Raw genomic sequence first — 25,026 nt, forward strand, 5'->3', positions numbered from 1 at the left:
GGAGCCATGAGAAGGTACTCGGGGTTAATGAGTTAAGATGTACATAGCGCAACTTAATGAGTTTAATTCCCTTTGTAGTGGGTCTCCCTAAAAAAATATGCCACCAGTGTCTTAGATTTTATTCTTTGCCTCTCTTCTCTTAAACATTTCCTGCTTCCTTACAAAGTCATTTAATTGTGTAAAATTGATTTGAAAGTTTTGTACAGCATCTGTGCAGAATTTTATTCAGGCAGGTTTAGTCCACAGTGCAGCCATATTACGTAGTGACATACAGGAGTTGGTTGTACTTTGGTAGTAAGAACACCGTTTTTTCAGATTTATTCAGCACTAAACCTGACTATTTAAATATTCTCTGCTGTTTAGTATTCTCTTACATACATCTAAGATGTGCTGTTTTCTCTTTTGAATTACTATGACTTTTTGTTTTGTGAAGTTACAGTCCTGACACTTTTCTGTTTCGTTATTTAAATGCTGTTTGTCAGGGATATGTGACAGTGTAAGGATGAGAAATGACATTTGTGAAAAAAACACATCCATTAGTAAAGTTTTAGTCAGTCCTCACAGAGGAAAAACCATAGACATTGAAAAGTAGTTTGTTGAAATGCATGTTCAGCAAAGTTATGTGAAAGAAAAACATAATTGTGGAAGCATTACATTTCCTCCCATGTAGAAAAAGTACTCCTTACACTGTTTAACTGTAAACCTGAACCTTAAAAGTTTAATCCTGACTTTAGAATGTTAAAAGTCCTTTGCCTTGTAAAGTTACCACAAGAAGGCATTTAGCCAGCTGGCATTTCTTGTAGTGCAACATTCTTTGAAACTCAGTTTGAATGGTCTCAATGTAATGGCTTTTGATAGCATTTTCCCGTGGTCAGCTGCCCAGGTTGCAGGCAGTGCTATTATTTCTGAACCACTGATTCCAGCTTGCGTTATTGACGAGCAGTTTTGTTTCGCAGGCTTCCTGCTGCTTTGATAGTAATGGAATTCTGTGGCTTGTACTTGCAGTATCCTCCTTTGTTGGGCCATTTTATGAATTGAGATGTGTGGTAGCAACGTATTACTTTATGTATTTAACTTTGAGTGCTACCACTTAAAAACTGACACCATGTACTTTGCATTTAATTGTTCCGTGTAAGCAATGTCTTCCGGCTTTTCCCAGTTAGGGGTCACCACAGTGGATCGCCAGTCTGCAGATTGATTGGCAGTGGTGATTTTACAGTGTTGAGTTGCCAGCCCGGTGCCCAACCTTCACAGAAGGCACATACACGCACGCGCACCTATCTGCATGTCTTTCAAAATCACTTCACTCATCTGCAGGGAGGACATGCAGACTCCACACAGAAGGCGCTCCAGCCGAGAATCGAACTGGGGAATCTCTTGCAGTGAGGTCACAATGCTAATCACTGCACCACCATGGCCTTAATTTGTTCCATGTGTAAATAGATTTTGTTCATTTCATTTATTTCTGCTGTGTTGAAATTACAGTATATAATTTATGCATAATGCTTAAAGTCTAAAATTATTGGAACGCTAGTTACATTACAGGAACTTACCAAGTTAATTGGAATTTTTTTAAGAATAACAAAAATGGTAGGACTTGTTTGGCACAGTAGCTGAAATACTCAAATTTTTTGTGGTCTTCTGCAGTAGGAAGTACTTTTTCCCCTTGAGACCTTGTTAGTATCACCACTGTATTCTACTTAGCCACCTACCGAGTCGCTGAGAGCTTTGTGTTTGCCTTCTTCAGTAGGTATTTCACACTAGATCCTCTGATGTTAATGATGCACTGCCGCAGAATTGGTCAAATGTGCGAACATTGAGTCATGCCACTTCCTTTAGTCTGTGGTTCATTCTAGTAGGCAGTCATTCTTCTAATTGTTACCATGACAGTAATTTAGTGTACTGAATTTACCACCAACATATGGAGGCAAGAGAGTATCATTTAAGGCGCGAATCTTATCCCAGGGCTGGCCTTAGGAACTGGGTGCAATACCTCGCAGTTACCAGATGTGTAGCTCAAAAAAAAAGTATTCACATTGATGACCAGTAAAAATGGCTGATGTACTTCATGTTTCACTGTTGCAGTCATCACACTTGGGTTATCTGCCTGCAGGTAGCCCTCAGTCAGCCTGAATGCCAGAGTCTTGGAATTTCTGCGTCGGATGCTGTTGCCTCTTCCATGACATCAGGTCGTCAGGGGTATAAAACATGCAGCCGATGCTATTACATCAGCTTTTCTTGCTGAGCAGAGCCCAAAGCAGAAGCAGTTCACAAGTGCCGGTCAGCCGCTACCTGAAATTTTCATTATTCGAGTTTCAGACCTGAAGTCTTCTAAAGCTAAGTACCCCATTGGGGATTCTTTTTTCTTGATCTAACTGATGTCAGAAAAAATTAACAATTGTCTTGCCTGTGGAAAGCAAATACCTCACAGAGATTTTCATTCTTACTGCGTCACCTGTTTAGGCCCAGACCACGACTTTCCTCGCTGTCGGTTTTGTGCCCTATTCAATGCCCAAACTATTTGTCATAGGGCTATCTTTGCCTCTAAATTCTTTTGCTCTCGTTCTCCATATTCCGAAATGGCTTCGATAAGCCATCCAACTACCGATCTTCCGAAAAAACGTAAGGATAAAGACAGAGACAGACCACATAGGTCCAAAACTGCCGACGATGCTTCCGTTAAGCTAGTCGCCAGTCCACTGGTACTCAGTGAGGTGCTTTTGCAGCCCCTGATACCCACTTCTACAGATTCGCAGGCCTCTAGTGAAACCCATTTGGAATCCAGTATGCTGTGAGATGCTTCTTTGACTATGGAACCTGTGGATGTCTCTACCTTGGATGGGTCTGGAGACGCTATGCAGGCACTGGCTTTTGAGGGTTTATTCAGACCTTCTGATGTTCGTATTAAACCAACTACTTTGTTTCAGACTAAAACTACTGAATTTCTCAGGTCCAAAGTTCGCACTACGCCTAGGAAACAGATGACCAAAGCGCATTCTCAAGTTCCCATGCCACAGAAACAAATGCTTAGAATGGCTGAAGACCTTATTACTTTAATTAGGGGAAGCCAGCCTTCCCCCTCTAAAAGACAAAGAATTGATTTTCCTTCTGATTCTTCAGATCATGAGTCCGATGACTCTGACCCATCTGATCAGGACATACCCTTATTTACCTATGAGGACTGTGATGCAGAGGATTCCATTCCCTCTGCCACCCCTCCATAGGAGTTTTCTTTCAGTGAAACCCTGCATACCCTCAGAGAGCATTTCCGCTGGGAGTGCCAGGACTACCCACAATCCAAAAAGAGACTCGGGGAATTTTTAAATTTGCCTCAGCACAGGCCTCTAGCTATCCTTCCTGTTCTGGAAATTGTAGATGATGTCTTCATGAAATCCAGTCTTACCCCTGATACTTTGCCACCAGCTCCTAGAAAACCTGACCGGTACTGCAGAGTACCTGACTCTCACAAATTTCTATTTAAGAATCCTACTGCAGATCCAGAGACCATTTCCCAGGGATCTAAAGGCATTAAGGCTAGTACAGCAAAAAACCCTACCCCTTAGGACAGGGATTCTAGGGCTTTAGACAGATGGAAGAAGGTATACACCTTTGCTACTCTTGCCATCAGGGCTTTAAATTGCCAATTTCACATGTTGAAATACCAGCAACATGCTATGGAGCTTATTAAACAAAAAAATGATGTTGATTCCTGATTGTGCAGAACATAAAGATTTACAAGAGTTAATGCATTTTGCAAACCGAGTTGGAAAACTTACTTTGCAGTGTGGTTTTGATGCTTTAGAAGCATATTGTAGGGCTGCGGTCACTGAGTCTGTTTTTAGAAGGCATGCTTGGTTAAAGGAACATATCTTACCAGACCATGTTAAAGCAAAATTACTAGGTGCTCCATTAAACCAAGAACGTTTGTTTGGCACTAAAGCAGAAGAAGTTCTTAAAAAGATGGAGGAAAAAGCTAAATCTATGCAAACTGTTAAAAATTTCCTAAAGGTATAGCCACCTAGATTCAGTAGACATTGGCCTTCAAAAAACTGGTCCTTTCCACTCCCTCCCAGACCTTCTCAGTCCAAACCCAGGGGAAGCAGACCACCAAGACTACAGTCTCACGGTATGCACAGATCTAAACAATGGAGTGCTCCCTCCTCAAAAACAGAGAGCGGTAAGCCATCATCCTATGGAAAAAGTTCACAATGACTTGTCCTTCATCCTTCCCAGCCCTGCCCAAGTACTTGCACCCCTAGGAGGAAAACTCACCCTGCATGCAAAAACCTGGGAGTACATTACCCAGGACACCTAAGTGTCATGTTTAAACATTGTATCACAGGGATACAGATTCTACTTCCACTCATTGCCAACCCCAAGCGGATTGCCAGACCTCCCACCAAACCAGTGGGCAGAGGCCCCAAAACAAGTACTTTCTCTTCTCAGTATCAAGGCTATTCAACCTGTTCCAACAGAGCAAAGGGGACAGGGTTTCTACTCCAGACTGATGTTCTTCGTGTTTCACTGTTGCAGTCATCACATTTGGGTTATCTGCCTGAATGTCAGAGTCTTGGGATTTCTGCGTTGGATGCTGTCGCTTCTTCCATGACGTCAGGTCGTCAGGGGGTATGAAACATGCAGCCGACGCCATTACATTAGTCTTTCTTGCCGTGCAGTTCCTGAAGCAGAAGCAGTTCGCAAGTGCCGGTCGGCAGACTCCTGAAATTTTCATTTTTGAGTTTCAGACCTGAAGTCTTCTAAAAGATACGTACCCCGTTGTGGATCCTTTTTTCTTGCTCTAACTGATGTCAGAAAAAATTAATTGTCTTGCCTGTGGAAAGCAAATACCTCATAGAGATTTTCATTCTTATTGCATCACCTGTTTAGGCTCAGACCACGACCCTCGCTGTCGGTTTTGTGCCTTGTTCAATGCCCTAACTATCCGTCGTCGGGCACTTTTTGTAGCTAAATACTTTCGCTCTCTATCTCCATATTCCGAAATGGTGTCAGTAAGCCATCCGACTACCGATCTTCCAAAAAAAACATAAAGATGAAGACAGAGACAGACCGCATAGGTCCAAAACTGCAGGTGACACTACCGTTAAGCTAGTTGCCAGTCCGCGGGTACTTAGTGACTCGCTTTTGCAGCCCCTGATACGCACTTCTAAAGATTCGCATGCCTCTACTGAGACCCATTCAGAGTCCAGTATGCCACGAGATGCTTTTTCGACTATGGAACCTGTGGATGTCTCTATCTTGGATGGGTCTGGAGCCGCTGTGCAGGCACCGGCTTCTGAGGGTGTATTCAGGCCTACTGATCTTCATATTAAACTGATGACTTAGTTTCAAGCCAAAATACTGAATTTCTCAGGCCTAAAGTTCGCACTACACCTAGGAAACTGACGACCAAAGCGCATTCTCAGGCCCACAGGCCTCAAAAACAAATGATTAGAATGGCTGAAGACCTTATTACCTTAGTAAGGGGAAGCCAGCGTTCCCTCTCAAAGAAACCAATAACTGATTTTCCTTCTGATTCTTCTGATCAGGAATCTGATATCTTTGTTCCTTCTGATTACCAGGATATACCCTTATCTACCTATGAGGATTCTGATGCAGAGGATTCCATTCCCTCTGCTTCCCCTCCAGAAGACTTTTCTTTTGGTGAAACCCTGAATACCCTTAGGGAGCATTTCTACTGGGAAAGCCAGGACTTCTCACAGTCCAAAAAGAGACTCAGGGAATTTTTAGACCTGCCTCAGCACAGGCCTCTAGCTATCCCTCCTGTTCTGGAGATTGTAGATGATGATTTCTTGGAATCCAGCCTTACCCCGTATACTTTGCCTCCAGCTCCCAGGAAACCTGACTGGTACTATAGAGTACTTGACTCTCACAAATTCCTTTTCAAGAATCCTACTGCGGATCCAGAGACCATTTCTCAAGGACCAAAGGGCATTAAGGCTACTACTGCCAAGAATCCTTCCCCTTCTGACAGGGATTCTAGGGCTTTAGACTGATTGGGTAAGAAGGTATACACCTCTGCTACTCTGGCCATTAAGACTTTAAATTGCCAGTTTCATATGTTAAAGTGTCAGCAGCATATTATGGGACTACTTAAACAGAAAATGATGTTGATTCCTGACGGTGCTGAACACAAAGATTTACAAGAGTTAATGCATTCTGCTGACCAAGCTGGTAAACATACTTTGCAGTGTGGTTTTGATGCTTTAGAAGCATCTTTTAGGGCTGCTGTCACTGGGTCTGTTCTTAGAAGGCATGCTTGGCTTAAGGAACAAAGCTTGCCAGGTCATGTCAAAGCAAAATTACTGGATGCACCCTTAAACCAAGAGCGCCTATTCGGCAATAAAGCAGAAGAAGTTCTCAAAAGGATGTAGGAGAAAGCTAAATCTATGCAAACTGTTAAAGATTTCTTACAAGTACAACCACCTAGATTCAGTAGGCATTGGCCTTCAAAGAACTGGTCCTTTCCAGTCCCTTCCAGGCCTTCTCAGTCCAAACCCAGGGGCAGCAGACCCTCAAGACTTCAGTCTCAGGTTATGCACAGATCTAAGCAGTGGGGTGCTCCCACATCCAAAACAGGGAGTAGTAAGCCACCCCCTTATGGTAAACTTGCACAATGACTTATCCTTACCTCCCCCAAGCCTTGCTCAAGTACTTGCACCTTTAGGAGGAAAACTCGCCCTGCATGCAAGAAAATGGGAATACATTACCCAAGACAAATGGGTTCTAAACATTGTTTCCCTAGGATACAGATTCCACTTCCACTCACTCCCAACCCTAAGTGGATGGCCAGGCCTCCCCCAAACCAGTGGGCGGAGGCCCAAAAAGCAGGTACTTTCTCTCCTCAGCATCAAGGCTATTCAGCCTGTCCCAGCAGAACAAAGGGGACAGGTTTTTATTCAAAACTGTTCCTGGTTCCCAGAAAAGAAAACTCCTGGCATCCTATCCTGGATTTATCTATTCTCAATACCTTTGTTGTGGTTCCAAAATTCAAAATGCTAACTCTCCAACAGCTGCTTCCTATGCTAGCCAAGGATGCCTGGCTAGCAACCCTAGACTTAAAAGAAGCTTACCTGCACATCCCCATAAGGGAATCTTGCAGGAAAAACCTTTGCTTCAGGGCAGGCTCAATGCACTCTATGCATCAGTTCTCTGCACTTCCCTTTGGCTTATGTACTGTGCCCAGGGTATTCACAAAGTGCCTAGCTCCAGCCATTGCTTTTTGCAGACAGAGAAGTATTCAGATATAACCATACTTGGACGATTGCCTGATTCAGGGGGAAAGTCAGGACTTGCTACTACAGCACCTGGCATTTGTAAAGAGACTTCTAACTTCACTGGGGTACACAAGTCACACCTAGTACCCTGCCAACAGATTGTATTCCTAGGAGCAAGCTTGAACACAGCTTCCCAGATGGCATTCCTCACTCCAGAGAAACAAATTTATTTGACAACTTACTTCAACCTACTGTCCACAAAAACCCAGCTATCTGCAAGGAAAATACTGCAAGCTCTGGTGTTCATGGCCTCTTACATTCTGTTAATTCCATATGTAAGACTGCATATGAGGAAACTTCAATGGTATCTAAAAAGTGTATGGTGTCAACTTTCTCACGACCTGGAAACAATAATTCCCAACATTCCATGTCTAAGGCCAGAGTTCCTTTGGTGGGCAGAGGCCTGCAACCACAACAAGGGACTCTCTTTCACTCTATCCCCTGCCTCCCAAACCCCAACAACAGACGCATCAGACTATGCATGGGGGCTCACATGGCAGGGCAGTGCATTCAGGGCAAATGGAACCCAAAGCAGATGAACCTGCATATCAATCAAAAAGAAATGTTAGCTGTATAGAATGCTCTGACAGCCTTCAAAGACCTTATTCTTCCAGGACAACTATTGGTAAAGACAGACAACACCACATTATGTGGTACATAAACAAGCAGGGGGGGGAACACATTCCTACCCACTCTGCAGAATAGCCATGGCTCTGTGGAACACAGCCTTGAGCAACCAAGTGTACCTACAAGCTCAATTCCTGCTAGGCAAACTGAATTCACAGGCAGATGACTTAAGCAGAAATCTCATGGACCCACACGAATGGAAACTGGAACCCACAATATTCAAGCTTTTGGGGAACAGATGGGGGACACCAGAGGTGGACCTGTTTGCTTCCTCTCAGAACTATCAGTTGAACAAATACTTCACCAGAACTTCACACAGCCAAGCTTGGAAGGTGGATGCCCTGTCCTTTTCCTGGGAACACCTCTCAGTCTATGCCTTTACCCCTCTGCCTCTCCTCTTGAAGGTTCTACTAAAGATCAAACAGGACAAGCCAAGGGCAATCCTGATTGCACCAGACTGGCCATGGCAGCACTGGTATCCTTATTTCCACAGTCTGACAGTGCTACAACCGTGGCACCTGCATCAGACCCCTTCCCTGCTGTCCCAGCAGGGGGACCAAATTCTGCACCCTCAGCTTCAGACCCTGAACATTGCAGCCTATCTTATCCCCTGAACTCACCTCTAGCAACCCTCATTAAGCAGGTGCTGGATGTCATTCTTGAGGCAGGGAGGCCTAGTACTAGAAAATTCCTATTCAGAAAACTGGAAAAGATACTATTTCTGGAGTCAGTCTCAAGGGATGGGCATATATTAGATTATCTAACAGAAATAGTCCACAAGGGCCTATCCTTCTCTTCAATTAAGATTCATGCCTCTGCCATCTCAGCTCATTATAATACTGAGCCACCCCTCTTCTCTCATCCTTTGGTAAAACAGTTCCTTAGAGGGGCCAAATATTTAAGACCCCCCAGGAGAGCTCGCACTCCGGCCTGGGACCTTAACTTTGTATTGGAAAAACTTACAGTCCCCCCTTTGAACTAGCTGCTACAGCAGAGTTGAAATTCCTCTCATGGAAAACAGCTTTACTTCTAGCCATCACTTCAGCAAGAAGAGTGTCTGAACTGCAGGCCCTTAAGGCAGTGGAACCCTTCATTATCTTCCATGCGAACAGGGTTTCCCTCAGGACTAAACCATCTTTTATGCCTAAGGTGGTGTCTAATGTGGCTTTAAACCAGTCCATTAATTTGCCTACTTTTTCCCTAAGCCTCAAAATAAAGGGGAAATGATACTGCTTTCTCTAGATGTGCACAGACAGCTTAGATTCTATGTGGACAGGACTAAGCCTCTCAGAATATCTGACCAGCTGCTAGTCAGCTTTGCTGCAGGGGCAGAGGGGAAGGCCATTTCAAAACAAACCATATCTGAATGGATAGCACACTGTATCCATTTCTGCTACAAGCACCATGGAAGCCATTCCACTAGGGCTACATCTACCTCTACTGCATTTCTCTGAGGAGTCCCTACCAGGGACATCCTGGAAGCTGCAACCTGGAGCTCTGTACACACTTTCACCAAGCATTATCACTTGCCTATCTTTTCTAAATCCGGAGCTGGATTTGCCACAGCAGTCTTACAGGGCCTGATTACCAGGCCTAATGCTTCTTAATCTACTTCCACCCTTCCTTAGCTTTGGGAATCAACCCAAATCTGATGACTGCAACAGTGAAACACGATGAACATAGTACAGTTGTATACACTTACCATAAATGTAGATGTTCAAGTGTATTCACTGTTGCAGTCCTGGTTACCCTCCTCCAGCCCCCTGATTGTCTTTTCTTTCACCTATCCTTTTTGGTTTGGCATATCTAATGTTGTGTCTTTCGGCTTTTCCCGGTTAGGGGTCGCCACAGCAGAATTCCGGTCTGCTAATGATTGGTAGTTGATTTTTACTTGCCGAGTTACCAGCCCTGATGCACAACCTTCAAAGAAGGTACACCCATTCACGCATGTCTCCACGCAGAAGACGCTCTAGCTGAGAATTACTGTGAGGCGATAACGATACAGCAGCATCACCACCGCGGGATATACTATGTATATTTTCTTTTTACTGGAGGTGTTCCACACCATATAATTCCTTCCTATTTTGGGGGCACCTGACATCTGGGGCAGGAAAAACTGATGTAATGGCATCGGGTGCATGTTTTATACCCCTGACGACCTGATGTCATGGAAGAAGTGACAGCATCTAATGCAGAAATCCCAAGACTTTGGTATTCAGACCGGCTGAGAGCTACCTGCAGGCAGATAACCCAAGTGTGATGACTGCAACAGTGAATACACTCGAACATCTACATTTATGGTAAGGGTTCACAACTGTACTTTTCTGGTGCCCAGAAAAGAAAACTCTTGGCGCCTTATCCTGGATCTGTCAATTCTCAACACCTTCCTGGTGGTTCTGAAATTCAAAATGCTTACTCTACAACAGCTGCTTCCTGTGCTAGCCAAGGACTCCTGGCTGGTCACCCTAGACTTAAAAGAAGCTCATCTGCACATCCCCATAAGGGAATCTTGCAGGAAATACCTGTGTTTCAGGGCAGGCTCTATGCAGTATCAGTTCTCTGCACTTCCCTTTGGCTTATCTACTGCGCCCAGGGTATTCACAAAATGCCTGGCTCCAGCCATTGCATACTGCAGGCAGAGAAAAATTCAAATATACCCATACTTGGACGATTGCCTGATCCAGGCAGACAGTCAGGAATTACTACTTCAGCACCTGAAATTTGTAAAGAGACTTCTAATGAAAATAAATCACATCTGGTACCCAGCCAAAAAATTGTATTCCTGGGAGCAAGCTTGAACACAACTTCCCAGATGGCATTCCTCACTCCAGGAAAACAAGTTTATATGACAAACTACTTCAGTCTACTGGCCACCCATACCCAGCTATCTGCAAGAAAAATACTGCAAGCCCTAGGGTTCATGGCCTCTTGCATTCTGCTAATTCCATATGCAAGACTGCATATGAGAAAACTTCAGTGGTACTTAAAAAGTCTCTGATGTCAACATTCTCAGGACCTGGAAACAATGATTCCCATCATTCCTCGCCTAAGGACAGAGTTCCTTTGGTGGGCAGAGGCCTGCTACCACAACAAGAGACTCTCAATCCCCGCCCCTGCCACCCAAACCCTGACAAAAGATGCATCAGACTATGCATGGGGGGCTCATATGGCAGGCAAATGCATTCAAGGCAAATGGAGCCCAAGACAAATGCATCTGCATATCAATCAAAAAGAAATGTTAGATGTACAGAATGTACTGACAGCCTTCAAATACCTTATCCTTCCAGGACAACTCTTGATAAAGACAGACAACACCACAGTTATGTGGTACATAAGCATGCAGGGGGGAACTCATTCCTACCCACTCTGCAGGTTAGCCATGGCTCTGTGGAACACACCCTTGAGCAATCAAGTGCACCTGCAAGTTAGTTCAATTCTTGCCAGGCAAAGAAGATTCACTGGCAGACGATTTAAGCAGAAATCTAATGGACCCACACAGTGGAAACTGGAACCAAACACATTCCAACTTCTAATCCACAGGTGGGGAACACCAGAGGTGAACCTCTTTGCTACCCCCCAAAACCACCAATTGAGCAAATTTTGCACCGGAATTCCCCCACAGCCAAGCATAGAAAGTGGATGCCCTTTCATTTACATGGGAAAACCTCTCAATCTATGCCTTCCCCCTCTGCCCCTACTCCTGAAAGTGCTACTCAAGATCAAACAGGACAGGCCAAGGACAATCCTGATTGCACCAGACTGGCCATGCCAGTACTGTTACCCCCTTTTAAGCAGTCGGATAGCATTGCCACCCTGGCACCTGCACCAGAACCCCTCTCTGCTGTCCCAGCAGGAAGTCCAGATTTTGCATCCTCATCTGCAAACCGTGAACCTAGCAGCCTGGCTGATTCCCTGAATGCATCACCACCAACCCTCAGCAAACAGGTGCTGGATGTCATCCTTGAGGCCTATTACTAGGAAATCCTATTCAGAAAAGTGGAAAAGATACTGTTCTTGGTGCCAGTCTCAGGGTAAGGACACAACCATGCCTACCTTACCTGAAATCCGAGATTACCTAGCAGAGCTGCTCCACAAAGGCCTATCCTTCTCTTCAATTAAGATTTATGCCTTTGCCATCTCAGCTCATTACAGTACTGAGCCACCCCTCTTTTCTCACCCTCTGGTCAAACAGTTCCTGAGAGGAGCTAACAATTTAAGACCCCTGAGGAGAGCTCCCACTCCTGCCTGGGACCTTAACTTTGTACTAGAGAAGCTCACGCTTCTCCCTTTTGAGCCTGCTGCTACAGCACAGTTAAAATTCCTCTCTTGGAAAACAGCCTTACTTCTAGCCATCACTTCAGCAAGAAGAGTGTCTGAGTCGCAGGGCCTTATGGCTGTGGAACCCTTCATTATCTTTCATGCGGACCGGGTTTCCCTCAGGACTAATACATCATTTATGCCCAAGATGGTATCCAGTATGGCTGTAAACCAGTCCATCCTTTTACCCACCTTTTTCCCTAATCCTCAGAATAAAGGGGAAAGGATCCTGCACTCCTTGGATGTTCACAGACCGCTTAGGTTCTACCTTGACAGGACTAAACCTTTCAGAAAATCTGACCAGCTGCTGGTCAGCTTTGCTACAGGGGCAGAGGGCAAGGCCATTTCAAAGCAAACCATTTCCAAATGGACAGCACACTGCATCCATTTCTGCTACAAGCACCATGGAAAACCTACCCCACAGGGGATCAGGCCTCATTCCACTAGGGCTACCTCAACCTCTACAGCATTTCTCAGGGGAGTCCCTACCAGGGACATCCTGGAAGCTGCAACCTGGAGTGCTGTACACACCTTCACCAAGCATTACCACTTGCCTATCTTTTCTAAATCCAGAGTTGGATTTGCTACAGCAGTCTTGCAAGGCCTGCTAGCCAGCCCTAATACTTCTTGACTGCCTCCACCCTTCCTCAGCTTTGGGAATCAACCCAAGTGTGATGACTGCAACAGTAAATCACGAAGAACATAGTACAGTTGTGCACACTTACCATAAATAGGTTCATAGGTTCATAAATTGGTACTAAGCTAACTGCCCTTGCGAGCCATTTTAAGCCTAATCAATTATCCCTTGTGAGACTCGAACCCTGCACCTTGTGTTTGTAAGGTAAACACCTTAACCATTAGGCTACCCTCCCAACCCTAGATGTTCGTGTATTTACTGTTGCAGCCCCCTGACTTATCTATACTTTCTACCTGTCTTCTTTTTTGACCATATCTTATGGCATTGGTATTTATTTATTACTGGAGGTGTTCCACACCATGTAATTGCTTCCTATTTTGGGGGCTTCGGACATCTGGGGAAGAAAAACTGATGTAATGGCATCGGCTGTATGTTTTATTCCCCTGATGACCTGATGTCATGGAAGAGATGACAGCATCCGACGTAGAAATCCCAAGACTCTGGTATTTGGGCCGACTGAGAGCTACCTGTAGGCAGATAACCCAAGTGTGATGACTGCAACAGTGAATACACTCGAACATCTACATTTATGGTAAGTGTACGCAACTGTACTTTGTTTAAAACTGTAGCAGGCTGCATGCTACATCTTTTTATGGTTAGTTTACTACATACTGAGCATTTCAGCTGTGACCACAAATGGCAGTATTACCACTCTGCTGTCTAGAATTTCTCAGAGATTTTTGCCACATATTTTTTTTGTATCTGTTCCTTATAAGTGGTTTGCTGGCAACTTATTGAAGACTGAAGTCACTAAATAAGACATTTCAGTTGCAGGCTTCATATTCCTCAGAAAATGCATGCAAATGGCAAACCTGTTGTCTCAACTTTCTAAGTTTATATGAGCAGTATTTAAGATTTGTCCCAGATTTTGGACCTTTGAGTCACCATTATTTTTTTCTTTGACCAGAATTTTTCTGCCAACTGTTTGAGAGGTATAGTAAGTCCCGCATCATTAGTACCTCCCAATCAGAGGTATGAAAAAAAAGTTTTCACCTTAAAGACCACAGAAAAAAATTACAGTCCTCCTCTGATCAGGTTAGTTCTACTAGGCTAGTGGCCTCTGTTTGGGAGAAGCCCGTGATGGTATTTATTCTACTAGGGGAAATTTTGCCTGGACATCACAGAACGTCAGCACCAAAAGCAAGTGTCACCTGTTGTCAACTGACACTAAGATTATCATATTGTTCAGAACGTGCATGTTGATGCAAAACTGGTTGTTCTAGTAATTTGGGTGAATTAGAGTAATATTTAAAAAACAGTAAGGAAGTTGAGAGGTATGGTTGTGGCTTGGAGGCCCCCAAACAGAAGTGTAGCTAGAGAAGGTTGGTATAAGTTGTAGCAAGTCGTTTGTTATAAATGTAGCAAGTGGCTTGCTACAATGTTTTTTATTTGCTGCTTGACTTTGAGTTGTAGTTGCTAAGACCACACCTGCCATTGAGATAGCATTTAACTTTGGTAGATTTCTGTTGGCCACAAAAACTCTTCACCAACCCACTTAATTGCTAACAAAGTATCTAACACACTTAACGTTACTCCAGTATGAAATGACATGCTTCAAGGTAATGTGACTTTGAAATGGAATATTTAGTAACGTGGATATGGGGCACCACTGCTCCATTGGATGGAAGGATTTTTTAGGCTGAAAATGTTGGACATTTTGGTTTTGTTAAATGTGCTTTTAGGGTATCTTCTTGGAGGAATAAAACCTGAGGGAGTGAATTGTAATTGTGGCAGATTCAGTTTTCTTACTCTCTATTGCCTGTGTTGATGCTTTTGGAAGATGCCAGTCGAGTGTATTCAATGATGCCTGTGGTAATGCTTGCTGCAGTTTCACATCTCTTCCACAGCAGACGTAGATGCACTCTGCTTTGACTGCAAAGTAATTTATAGAAGTGAAAATGCTGATTTAAATGTGAAAATACCGATTTAAATATCCTTCATTGTTTTGTTACACCAGTGTTACCTACTAGTGAACCATATATTTGATTTATCCCCTGAGGAAAATGTTTTCTGAACCTGTTGACAAAATATTTTCAGTTAGAGTAATCTTGGGCAATGAATAGCACTTTAATTGGTCATAATGAAAAGATTGGTTTAAAAACCTGTAACTTACATACTTGACTTGAATATTTTAATTTGTCATCTTTCACAACACATTACATTTGTTCTGGATTGCCACAGCTCTGAAATTTTGTACTGATTCAGATAAGAGCATCTGTTGAACCTTGCTAAGTTCACTTTCATTCCCAGGTCAAGATAGGCAGTTTGCCTCCTGACCTCTTCCATATCTAGGTATTCTTCTCTGTAATTAGTAGTTGGCTTTGCCCCTGTTAAAATTAGTCTACATATGTCCAAGATGATTTTTTTTTGCTGTCCTGCACAAAGACAGCATATGCTAACCTCTGTCTTCACTTTGCTAAGGAGCAAATAATTTATTAAGCCTGCTATTCAGATTGTACAGTGCATTCAGTCGGACATACAGTATATTACTTTATGACATCTGTTTTTTTCTGTGGGCCTCTTGAAACGGCGGCATTAGCTCTTTCAATAAAGCGAGAGAAATGGAAGGCCTGTAACTAATAAAAATTATTTATGGGACTGTTCTCCATATGGAGGCTTCTACAGATTTTGCTAGCCTTTATGCAGGCTTAAAAGCATTATCACCCTGTACTTACTGTGGTGGTCTGCTAGCCTTGAGATACTGGGTCTGAATATTTCCAGAGTTTATAGACTTAGTGTAATTTCATGAGGAAATAATATTTTCACACATTTTAATTCTGGTGTTTATTATTATTATTGCTTTGTTGTTGATGTTCTTCATTCCACATTGCTGCAGTCCTAACTATAGGGTAGTCCGCTGTCCAGTCGGCCCGAATACCAAAGTATATGGCTGACGTCGGTCAGGGCGCATTAGACTGACGCCAGTCAGGGTACTAATGCGCATGACCGACGTCATATCCCCAGTCTTTTTTGCCGCATGGTCCGATGCAGAAGCAATTTTGCGAGTGCAGGTTGGCGTTCTGAAAGTTTCTGAAGCCAGAGTTTCAGACCGAATCAAAGTTGGCTAAGTACCCGTTGGGAATATTTTGTTTTTCCTTGCCTCAGTATTTAACCGGATGTCAGAAAAAGTGAATAACTGTATTTCTTGTGGGAAACAGATACCTCATAGGGATTACCATACTTTGTGTATACCTTGTTTAGGGCCTGAGCACGACGTTGTTGGCTGCGCTCTTGTGCTAGATTTAACAAACGCACTATTAAGAGAAGGTTAGACTGTGCCAGGTTAGTGTTTGGGAAGCGTTGTAATTATAAAATGCCGTCGGATGCTCCGACTAAAAAACGCAAGGACAAAACAGCAAAGCCTAGAGTGGAAGAACCGACAGTCCCAGACGTCGGTTCTTTAGAGGGCTCAGTGGAGCCGGAGGTTTTGCCAGGTGTTTCTTTGGAGTCTCAGGGAGAGACTTTACTGTTACAGGATGTATCCTCTCAGGAAGTAGGCCAGGCTGAGGGGGCTTCTCAGGTGGCGGTTCTTCCCTCTCTTCCTAAGGTGGTTAGGGCCTCCCCTTCTGTTTCCAAGGCTTCTTTGAAGGGTAGGCCAAGTTTTGCTTCAGTGGGGGTTTCTCCTAGTGCTTCAGGGTCTTTGCCTAAGAAACATATGCTTAAAATGGCAGAGGATTTGATTACTATGATAAGGGGTTCTATGCCCCCTCCTGATAAGAGGCCTAGGGTGGAACCTGAGTTTGAGAGTTTTGAGCAATGCTCGGAGGCTTCTGAGTCTTCGGCTGAAGACTTGCAGGAGTACCCTCCTTATTCTGATTCTGATGTGGATGATTCTACTCCTTCAGCTTCTCCTCCTGAGGATTTTTCATTTTCAGAGACTCTGCATTCCATGAGGGAGCATTTTAAATGGGAAGGTCAAGATTTCTCTGATTCCAGGAAAAGGCTTAGGGAATTCTTGTTTTTACCCCAGCATAGGCCTTTAGCTATACCTCCTGTTTTGAATGTGGTGGAAGATGTTTTGCAGAGGCTTCCCTGAATCCTGATTCTTTGCCTCCTGCCCCAGTTAAACCGGATAGGTATTATAGGGTGCCTGAAGCTCATAAGTATCTTTTAAGAGTCCTAGGGCAGACCCGAAACTGTCTCTCAGGGGCCTAAAGGTGAAGGCCTCAGTTGTTAAAAATCCTGTCCCTCCTGATAAAGAGTCAAGGGCTTTGGATAGATGGGGAAAGAAAGTGTATACTTCTTCCACTTTAGCCATAAGCGTTGAATTGTCAGTTTCACATGTTAAAATATCAGAATTATCTTCTTTCACAGTTGAAATCTAAGGTGGATGCTCTGGCGGAAGGTATTGAGTGTAAAGAGTTGCAGGATTTAGTTCATGTGTCTGAACAGGTGGGTAAACATTCCTTGCAATGTGGTTTTGATGCTGTGCAGGCCTCCTCCAGGGTGGCTGCCACTGGTTCTGTTCTTCGTAGGCACGCCTGGTTGAGAGATCAGAATTTAGCTGAGCATGTTAAGACACGGATTTTGGATGCTCCTTTGCAGTCTGATGTGTTGTTTGGTTCTCCTGTAGAAGCAGTTTTGAAGAAAATGGAGGTCAAGGCTAAGTCTATGCAAACTGTTAAAGATTTTTGCAGGTGCAGCCTCCAGTTTAGTAGAAATTGGCCTGCTAAGGGATGGACTTATCCTGCTTATGATTCCCAGTCTAGGGGTAGGTCTAGACGTGGTAGGGGCAGAGCTCAGGGTTCTTTTAGGCCTAGGACAGGGAGTTCCCCTGCTCAGACTTCTGGTGAGGGCAGGGGTCAGTCCTTTCGTAAGCAGACCCAATGACCTGCCTTTTCAGCTGCCAGTTCATTCTCGCCTGGCAGCACCGTTAGGAGGAAGACTGTCTCTTTTCAAAGAAAATTGGGATTTAATTACCCAAGACAGATGGGTTCTGGATATCATTCACCACGGTTACAGGTTTTATTTCCATACCTTGCCTCCTTTCAAAGGCATGCCAGACATTCCTCCTCTACAAAGACAAGAGGCTCACAAGCAAATTTCTCTGTTACTCCAAATAGGGGCCATTCAGCCGGTTCCTGTGCCAGAAAGGGGCCTAGGATTTTATTCTCGCCTGTTCCTAGTACGAAGAAGGGGAACACGTGGAGACCAATTTTGGATTTATCTATCCTCAACACTTATCTGGACATTCCCAAGTTCAAAATGTTGCCGTTACAACAGCTTTTACCTCTGCTGGGCAAAGATCACTGGATGGTAACTTTAGATCTCAAGGAAGCTTACCTTCATGTGCCTATAAGACTAAGTTGCAGAAAGTATCTGCGTTTGAGCTGAAATTCTCATTATCAGTTCTCTGCATTGCCCTTTGGCTTATCTACTGTGCGCAGAGTATTCACAAAGGTTCTGGCTCCAGTGATAGCTTACTTCAGGCTAAAAGGAATTCAAATCTATCCTTACTTGGACGATTGCCTGATTCTGGCTCCGGAAAAGGAAGACCTTCTACAGCATTTGGAATATGTCATAGCAGTGCTAAGATGCCTAGGGTATTCTGTGAACGAAATAAAGTCCAGTCTAGTACCCTCTCAAGACATGTGCTTTCTGGGTGTGAGACTGAATACAGCAGCAGATGGCTTTTTAACCCCGGACAAACAAAAGAATCTTTCCAGTTACTTCCATCAACTATCTCTTCAGTCCGGGCTGACTGCAAGGACAGTCCTTCAAGCCTTAGGGTTCATGGCATCTTGTATTCTGGTGCTTCCCAATGCCAAACTGCATATGAGGAAGCTACAATGGTATCTCAAAAATGTATGGACACAGCACTGCCAGGATTTGGACACTGCCATTCAAATAATACCTTGCATTCAAAAGGAATTTTTGTGGTGGGCTCAGGAATGTCACCTAAACAAGGGACTCTCTGTGACCCGGCCAGAGGCGAGTCAGATTCTAACGACAGATGCCTCAGACATTGCTTGGGGAGCTCATCTAAATGGAAAGTGGATACAAGACAAGTGGCCTGCCAGACTACAGCATCTACATATCAACATGAAGGAGATGTTAGCAGTCCAGTTTGCATTAATGGCTTTCAAGGAGTTACTTCTTCCAGGGCAGGTGTTGATTCTAACAGACAACACAGCTGTCATGTGGTACATCAACAAGCAAGGGGGAACACATTCTTACCCATTGTGCAGGCAAGCAATGATTTTATGGGAGACTGCGCGCAGCTTGCAACTAACTCTTCAGGCAAGGTTTCTGCCGAGCACAGAACTCCTTAGCAGATGTGTTAAGCAGACAAATCATGGATCCCCACGAGTGGAAACTGGATCTTCATGTATTTCAAAAGTTGACAGTGTCCTGGGGAACTCCAGACATAGATCTGTTCTTCTCCACTAAACCACCAGCTGCCAAAGTTTTGCACAAAGAGGTTTCATCACACAGCTTGGAAAGTGGATGCTCTTTCTTTCAGTTGGAAAAATCTTCATGTGTATGCGTTTCCACCTCTGCCTCTTCTTCCAAAGGTGCTTCTAAAGGTCAGACAAGACAAGCCAAGGATGATTTTAATAGCTCCAGATTGGCCTCGGCAGCACTGGTACCCATTACTGAGGAGTCTGGTAAAGAAGCCTCCATGGCCTTTACCCTTGATTCCACACCTGTTGTCTCAGAGAGACGGTCACCTGCTCAATGTCAAGCTTCACTCTCTTCATCTAACAGCCTGGCATATTCTGTTTTGAAAGACAGCAGGTCTCAACTTCCTCAACGAGTTTTAAATGTGATTATGGAAGCCAGGAGACCTAGTACAAGGAAAGTGTATGCAGAAAAATGGAAGAGATTTTTATTTTGGAGTGCAGCAAACAATTTGGAGATTTCTGAGCCAAATTTGAGTGTGGCTCTTCAATATCTTACTGAGTTATTGGACAAAGGTTTGTCTTTCTCTTCCATTAAGATTCATGCTGCAGCAATTTCAGCTCACTATGATTGTGACCCACCGCTGTTTTCGCATCCTTTGTTCAAGCAATTTCTTAGAGGGCAAAGAATATAAGACCCCCGTAGAGCTCCTACTCCTGCTTGGGATCTCAATTTTGTGTTGGAGAAACTTACTCTACAACCTTTTGAGCCTCGCGGCTACTACTGAATTGAAATACTTGTCATGGAAGACTGCTTTTTGTTGGCCATTACTTCTGCAAGAAGGGTTTCTGAGTTGCAGGCCCTTATGGCAGTGGAGCTTTTGATTTTTCATAAGGATAGAGTATCTTTCGTACTAATCCTTCCTTTATGCCTAAGGTGGTTTCTAGTGTGGCTTTAAACCAAACTATTCATTTGCCTACTTTTTATGCAGATCCCCAAAATAAAGGGGAAAAGATTTTGCACACTTTAGATGTACACAGGCAATTGCGTTATTATTTGAGCAGGACTAAGGATTTTAGGCAGTCTCAGCAGTTGTTTGTTTCTTTTGCTTTGAGTTCTCAGGGCAAGCCTGTGTCAAAACAAACTATTTCTAGATGGATTGGGTGTTGCATTACATTTTGTTATTCCCATCATGGCAAGGAGATTCCAGCTGGGATTAGGCCTCATTCCACTAGGGCTACTGCCACTTCAACAGCATTTCTGAGGGGTGGCAACTAAGGATATTTTGGAGGCAGCTACTTGGAGTTCAGTGCATACTTTCTCTAAGCATTATCACCTTCCTCTCTACTCTAAGTCTAGGGCTGGTTTTGCCACAGCTATTTTGCAAGGCATGTTGTCAGTTCCTGCTTCCTTATGATTTGCCAGCCTCCCTTACCTCTGCTTTGGGATTCTACCCAATAGTTAGGACTGCAGCAATGTGGAATGAAGAACATAGTACAGTTTTGTACCTACCATAAATGTAGATGTTCGAGGATCCATTGCTGCAGTCCAATTTACCCTCCCTCCTTCCCCTCTGTGTTTAGGGGTGGTTGTGTAGGTGTGGTTATATTCTGCTAATTTTGTATATTTTGTATATATATTTTGGTGCAGGTATGTTGGGAGTTTTTGGTTTTTGGCCTTATCTTTTCAGGGTCTTCTGACATCTGGGGCAAGAAAAGACTGAGGATATGACGTCGGTCATGCGCATTAGTACCCTGTCGTACTGGCGTCAGTCTAATGCGCCCTGACGTCAGCCATATACTTTGGTATTCGGGCCGACTGGACAGCAGACTACCCTATAGTTAGGACTGCAGCAATGTGGATCCTCGAACATCTACATTTATGGTAGGTACAAAACTGTACTTTGTTATTACTTGGAGCCTAAATAAAAAAAAATACACTCTCTCCATGTCGTCTCACACTTGAGACTATAGGCATCTGCGGAACTACCAAGTCATGGTGTTCAGAGGCAGAGAGTACCTCGGCATTGCAAGGTTTCCCTGACTTCCACGCTTTCAGACCAGTAGCTGCACAGACTAAGGCTAAAGGTGGCGGCGTCTCAGTATATATATTAGCAACAAGCATACCTCCCGGTTGGTCAGACAGGATGACATGCTGCAGTTCCTCCACATTCAGGTCACCATAGGCAAAATCCTGTACCATATCCTCGCCAGCTGTAGGTCACTCTCCATGTCCCCAGAATATCACAGTGCATACATGGACCTACTGGAGACACATCCAACCTAACACCCTACTCATGGGAGAATTTACTTACCCTCTGTAGGCTGGGGATCCTGTACTACCTTAAATCTGCAGGCACAAAGATTTCTGTAATTCATAACTTAAAACACACTTGACCAAGCAGTGAATACGCCCACTAGAGGCAACAACATATTGGACCTCATGCTGAAAAATATGGGAGAATGCTGCACCCCCTTGTCCTCCCTGGTAAGGTCTGACCATAAAGTTATCTCCTTCAGATTCAAAATCAACTCCATAATCCCATTAAAACCAGTAACAGTTAAGAACTATTTCAAGGAAAATTACCTGTTATTAAGAGATGCTTTGTCAAAACTCAGTGCCCTTACAAACTCGGAGAGCATAGCAGGCTATGCTGAGCTGCTGCCAAAAACTTTGTAAAACCATGTCAATGGCAGAAACCAGAAACCTGGAAACTACAGATCTGTTAGTCTGACTAGTATTATTTGCAAAGCCATGGAAAGAATTATCGTGGAAATTATCAACAAGGACATAGAAGTCCTCTAGTTATTGGATCAATCCTAGTTTAGCTTTTTCAAAGGAAGGTCTTGTTACTGAATATGGTGGACTTCTTTGAAAGGGTCACAAAGGCAGTGGATGAGGGGAAATGGTGCATACTGCCTACTTAAATCTGGCTAAAGCATTTCATACAGTACCCCACACAGGGATTGTCAACAAACGTATGGCACTAAGCCCCTTTATAACATGCTGGATAGCTAGCTGGCTGACTGGTAGGACCCAGTAGGTTAGAATTAGTGAGGCCACCTCCACAAAGAGGCTGGTAACCAGAGGAGTCCATCAGGGATCTGTGGTATGGCCACTGTTCTTTGGCATCTGCTTCTATGATGTCAAAGCCAATCTCAAAGGCCCTCTGGCTAATCAAGTTAGCAGATAATTGGAAACTGGGAACAGTCATTGAATTCCCCCACAAGATGAGTAACACCCTTCATGAAGGTGTAACACAAAAAAATGCTAATTCCAAAGAAATGGCTTAAGACTCAATACCAAGAAATGCATTATAGTACCTTTTGAGAAATCTGCCATCCCTGGTAATTACATCATCAATAAAACACCACTAAAAGTACTAGTCAGGGATCTGGAAACATGTAGATAGTAACCTAGCCTTTGACCAACATATGTGTAAGATCGTAAGAAAATTCATCTGTGTTGCTCCACTTATAAGGAAGGGCATGTCTTACCATCTTGGCCCAGAAAGGTCATCATACCACAGTAGTCTGCCCTCATCAGACCCATCATAGAGTATAATGCCCCCTTCGGTATGTACCCTACCAGACACATGCCACAACTGGAATGTCCCCAAAGGTTCCTTACAAAAATAATATAGGGAGTAAGAACAATACCCTGTGCTGATTGCCTCAAAGCCCTGTCTCTTTATTCTGTATCATATAGACTTCTGAGGAGTGATCTTTGCCTGGCATACAAGGCATCTCTCGACCTTTTTTTTTTTGATGAACCTTCTGCACATCCGCAAATCAAATGGCATCAGAATTATTAGATTAAGATCCTTAAAATTTGCATGTGACATAAGACATGTTGGAGTGACAGATATGTTTCTCAGAAAATTCCCATTCTTTGGAACAGGCTCCCCGTCCAAGTGAAGTAGACTTTCTCGCTCTCCCTATTTAAGCATAACATGGACCATTGGATGGCCAATTAGAAATTCATCCCTGGTCTGGCTTGTATGTCTCTGATGGATAGAGGCTGTCAGTACACCTTGTGTAAATTAAAGTTATTGGTTACATTTGGGCTAGGCTTGTAAGGGCCCTAGTGGTTGCTAACTTAGTATGCACATATGAACTTGTTATTGTTATTATTACTCTCGGACTAGGAGCAGGACTGCTTCATTTTAATATTCATTGTTTGCTCTGTTTACACACAATTGTTTGTAAGTTGTATTATCTAAGGAACATGAATTGCTCTTACTTCTTTGCATACGTTAACCACTTTGCACCTTTAAAATATCACTGGGACTTAGACCATTAGTCATTTCTGTCTTTTCATATGTATTTTTCAGCCCTCTGAACATGGCATGATCTTTACAGCCCTCATCTGTCTTGCTTTGGTGACCTAGGAGGCATCCTATGTAGCGAAAGACTGTCTAGGTTTTTGCAGACACTTTGGTTTACCAAAGTGTTCCCCCCTTACTTCTTATTGATGGCATGAAGTTGATACTGTGCATGTTTTAATATCATTCCTGTACCTGTGATCTTGTTTTCCTTTGGGTTTGCTCTTTGGGTGTAGTTCAGGGTGTTTGAAGAGGATTTTTAAATCTCTTTTGACTAGCACCATCTTGATTTTCTTATTTATTGGCTAGTGGTGCAGTGGGACTGTGTAGATCTAATGTGGAATGCCCTTTTATAGTTGGCAACCTTTTGAATTTTCTACAGTACTATTGCCAGCTTACCACATTTCTGAACTTTTTTTTCTGTCTTATGCCAGCATTTTCATGAGAGCTGAGCTAGAAGAGCTCTCAGCCACTGTGACTCCTGTTTTTTTTTGCCACTGTTACAGTTCAGTTTGTGATCTTATTGGAATGGAAAGTTGTGCTTTTCAAGCCTGAATTGTATACAACTTCTAAATGTTCCTGCTATCCTGCGTTTGTGAGAGAGGATCCTCAGTGGCACTGTTTCTGTTGCCTGAGAAGGGTGCACAACTGGAATTATCATAAGTGCTTGCACTACAGCCCAGCCACTTGCAGGAGATGTAAAACACTCTGGGTATAGGTCGCTGCAAAGATGTCGACTTAGGAGAGAGATCAGCTTGGAGACTGGCAAGAGGGGCCTTTGTGCTATTCCATGTCTGTGTCAGATAGACTGATGAAAGAAAGGGATCAGGAGGCCACATTTCACCCTAAGTCTTCTCTTTCAAAGCCAGTCTTTTAGTTGTCCTAGCAATACTGTCAACTGTTTCCTCCACTAATGAGTGATCAAACCTGCAACTGCTGTTGGCTAGCAGTGAGTGGAGTAGGAGATGTGACCCCCTCCCAGCAGTCAGATGGGGAAGTGTTAAGGATGTCTGTGTATTCTTCATTTTAGTGGAGTGCCACCAGCTGCATCATACTAGGCCGGCTCATATGTTGCCAGCTCTTGAGTCCACTGCTGACACTTAGTAGTCGAACGTCACCTTTAGCAGCCTTCTCTTCTTGCCTCTTTTCTGACTCAAGGGAGGTCCACCACTGAGATAAGACAAGGCTCTCTGGGTTCTTCTATACTAGGTGAACTAGATGATACAACACAGTTGTTTGATATATGAACAGTTTTCAGGCAATGAGATCCACCTTCCAAAATGAAGGCAGACATCCTCGGTGAGCATGGATTTAAGTCTTTGGTAGGCTTAGTTCAGGACTCTTGCGACTAGGCAGTATTTGTTATGGGTGTTGCCTTGAATGTTGAATATCTTTTGCCCAACACTGTATACCGCTTTTTTTTT

This window comes from Protopterus annectens, chromosome 9.part0, assembly GCF_019279795.1.
Source record: "Protopterus annectens isolate FY-2018-M chromosome 9.part0, PAN1.0, whole genome shotgun sequence".
Taxonomy (NCBI): domain Eukaryota; kingdom Metazoa; phylum Chordata; order Ceratodontiformes; family Protopteridae; genus Protopterus; species Protopterus annectens.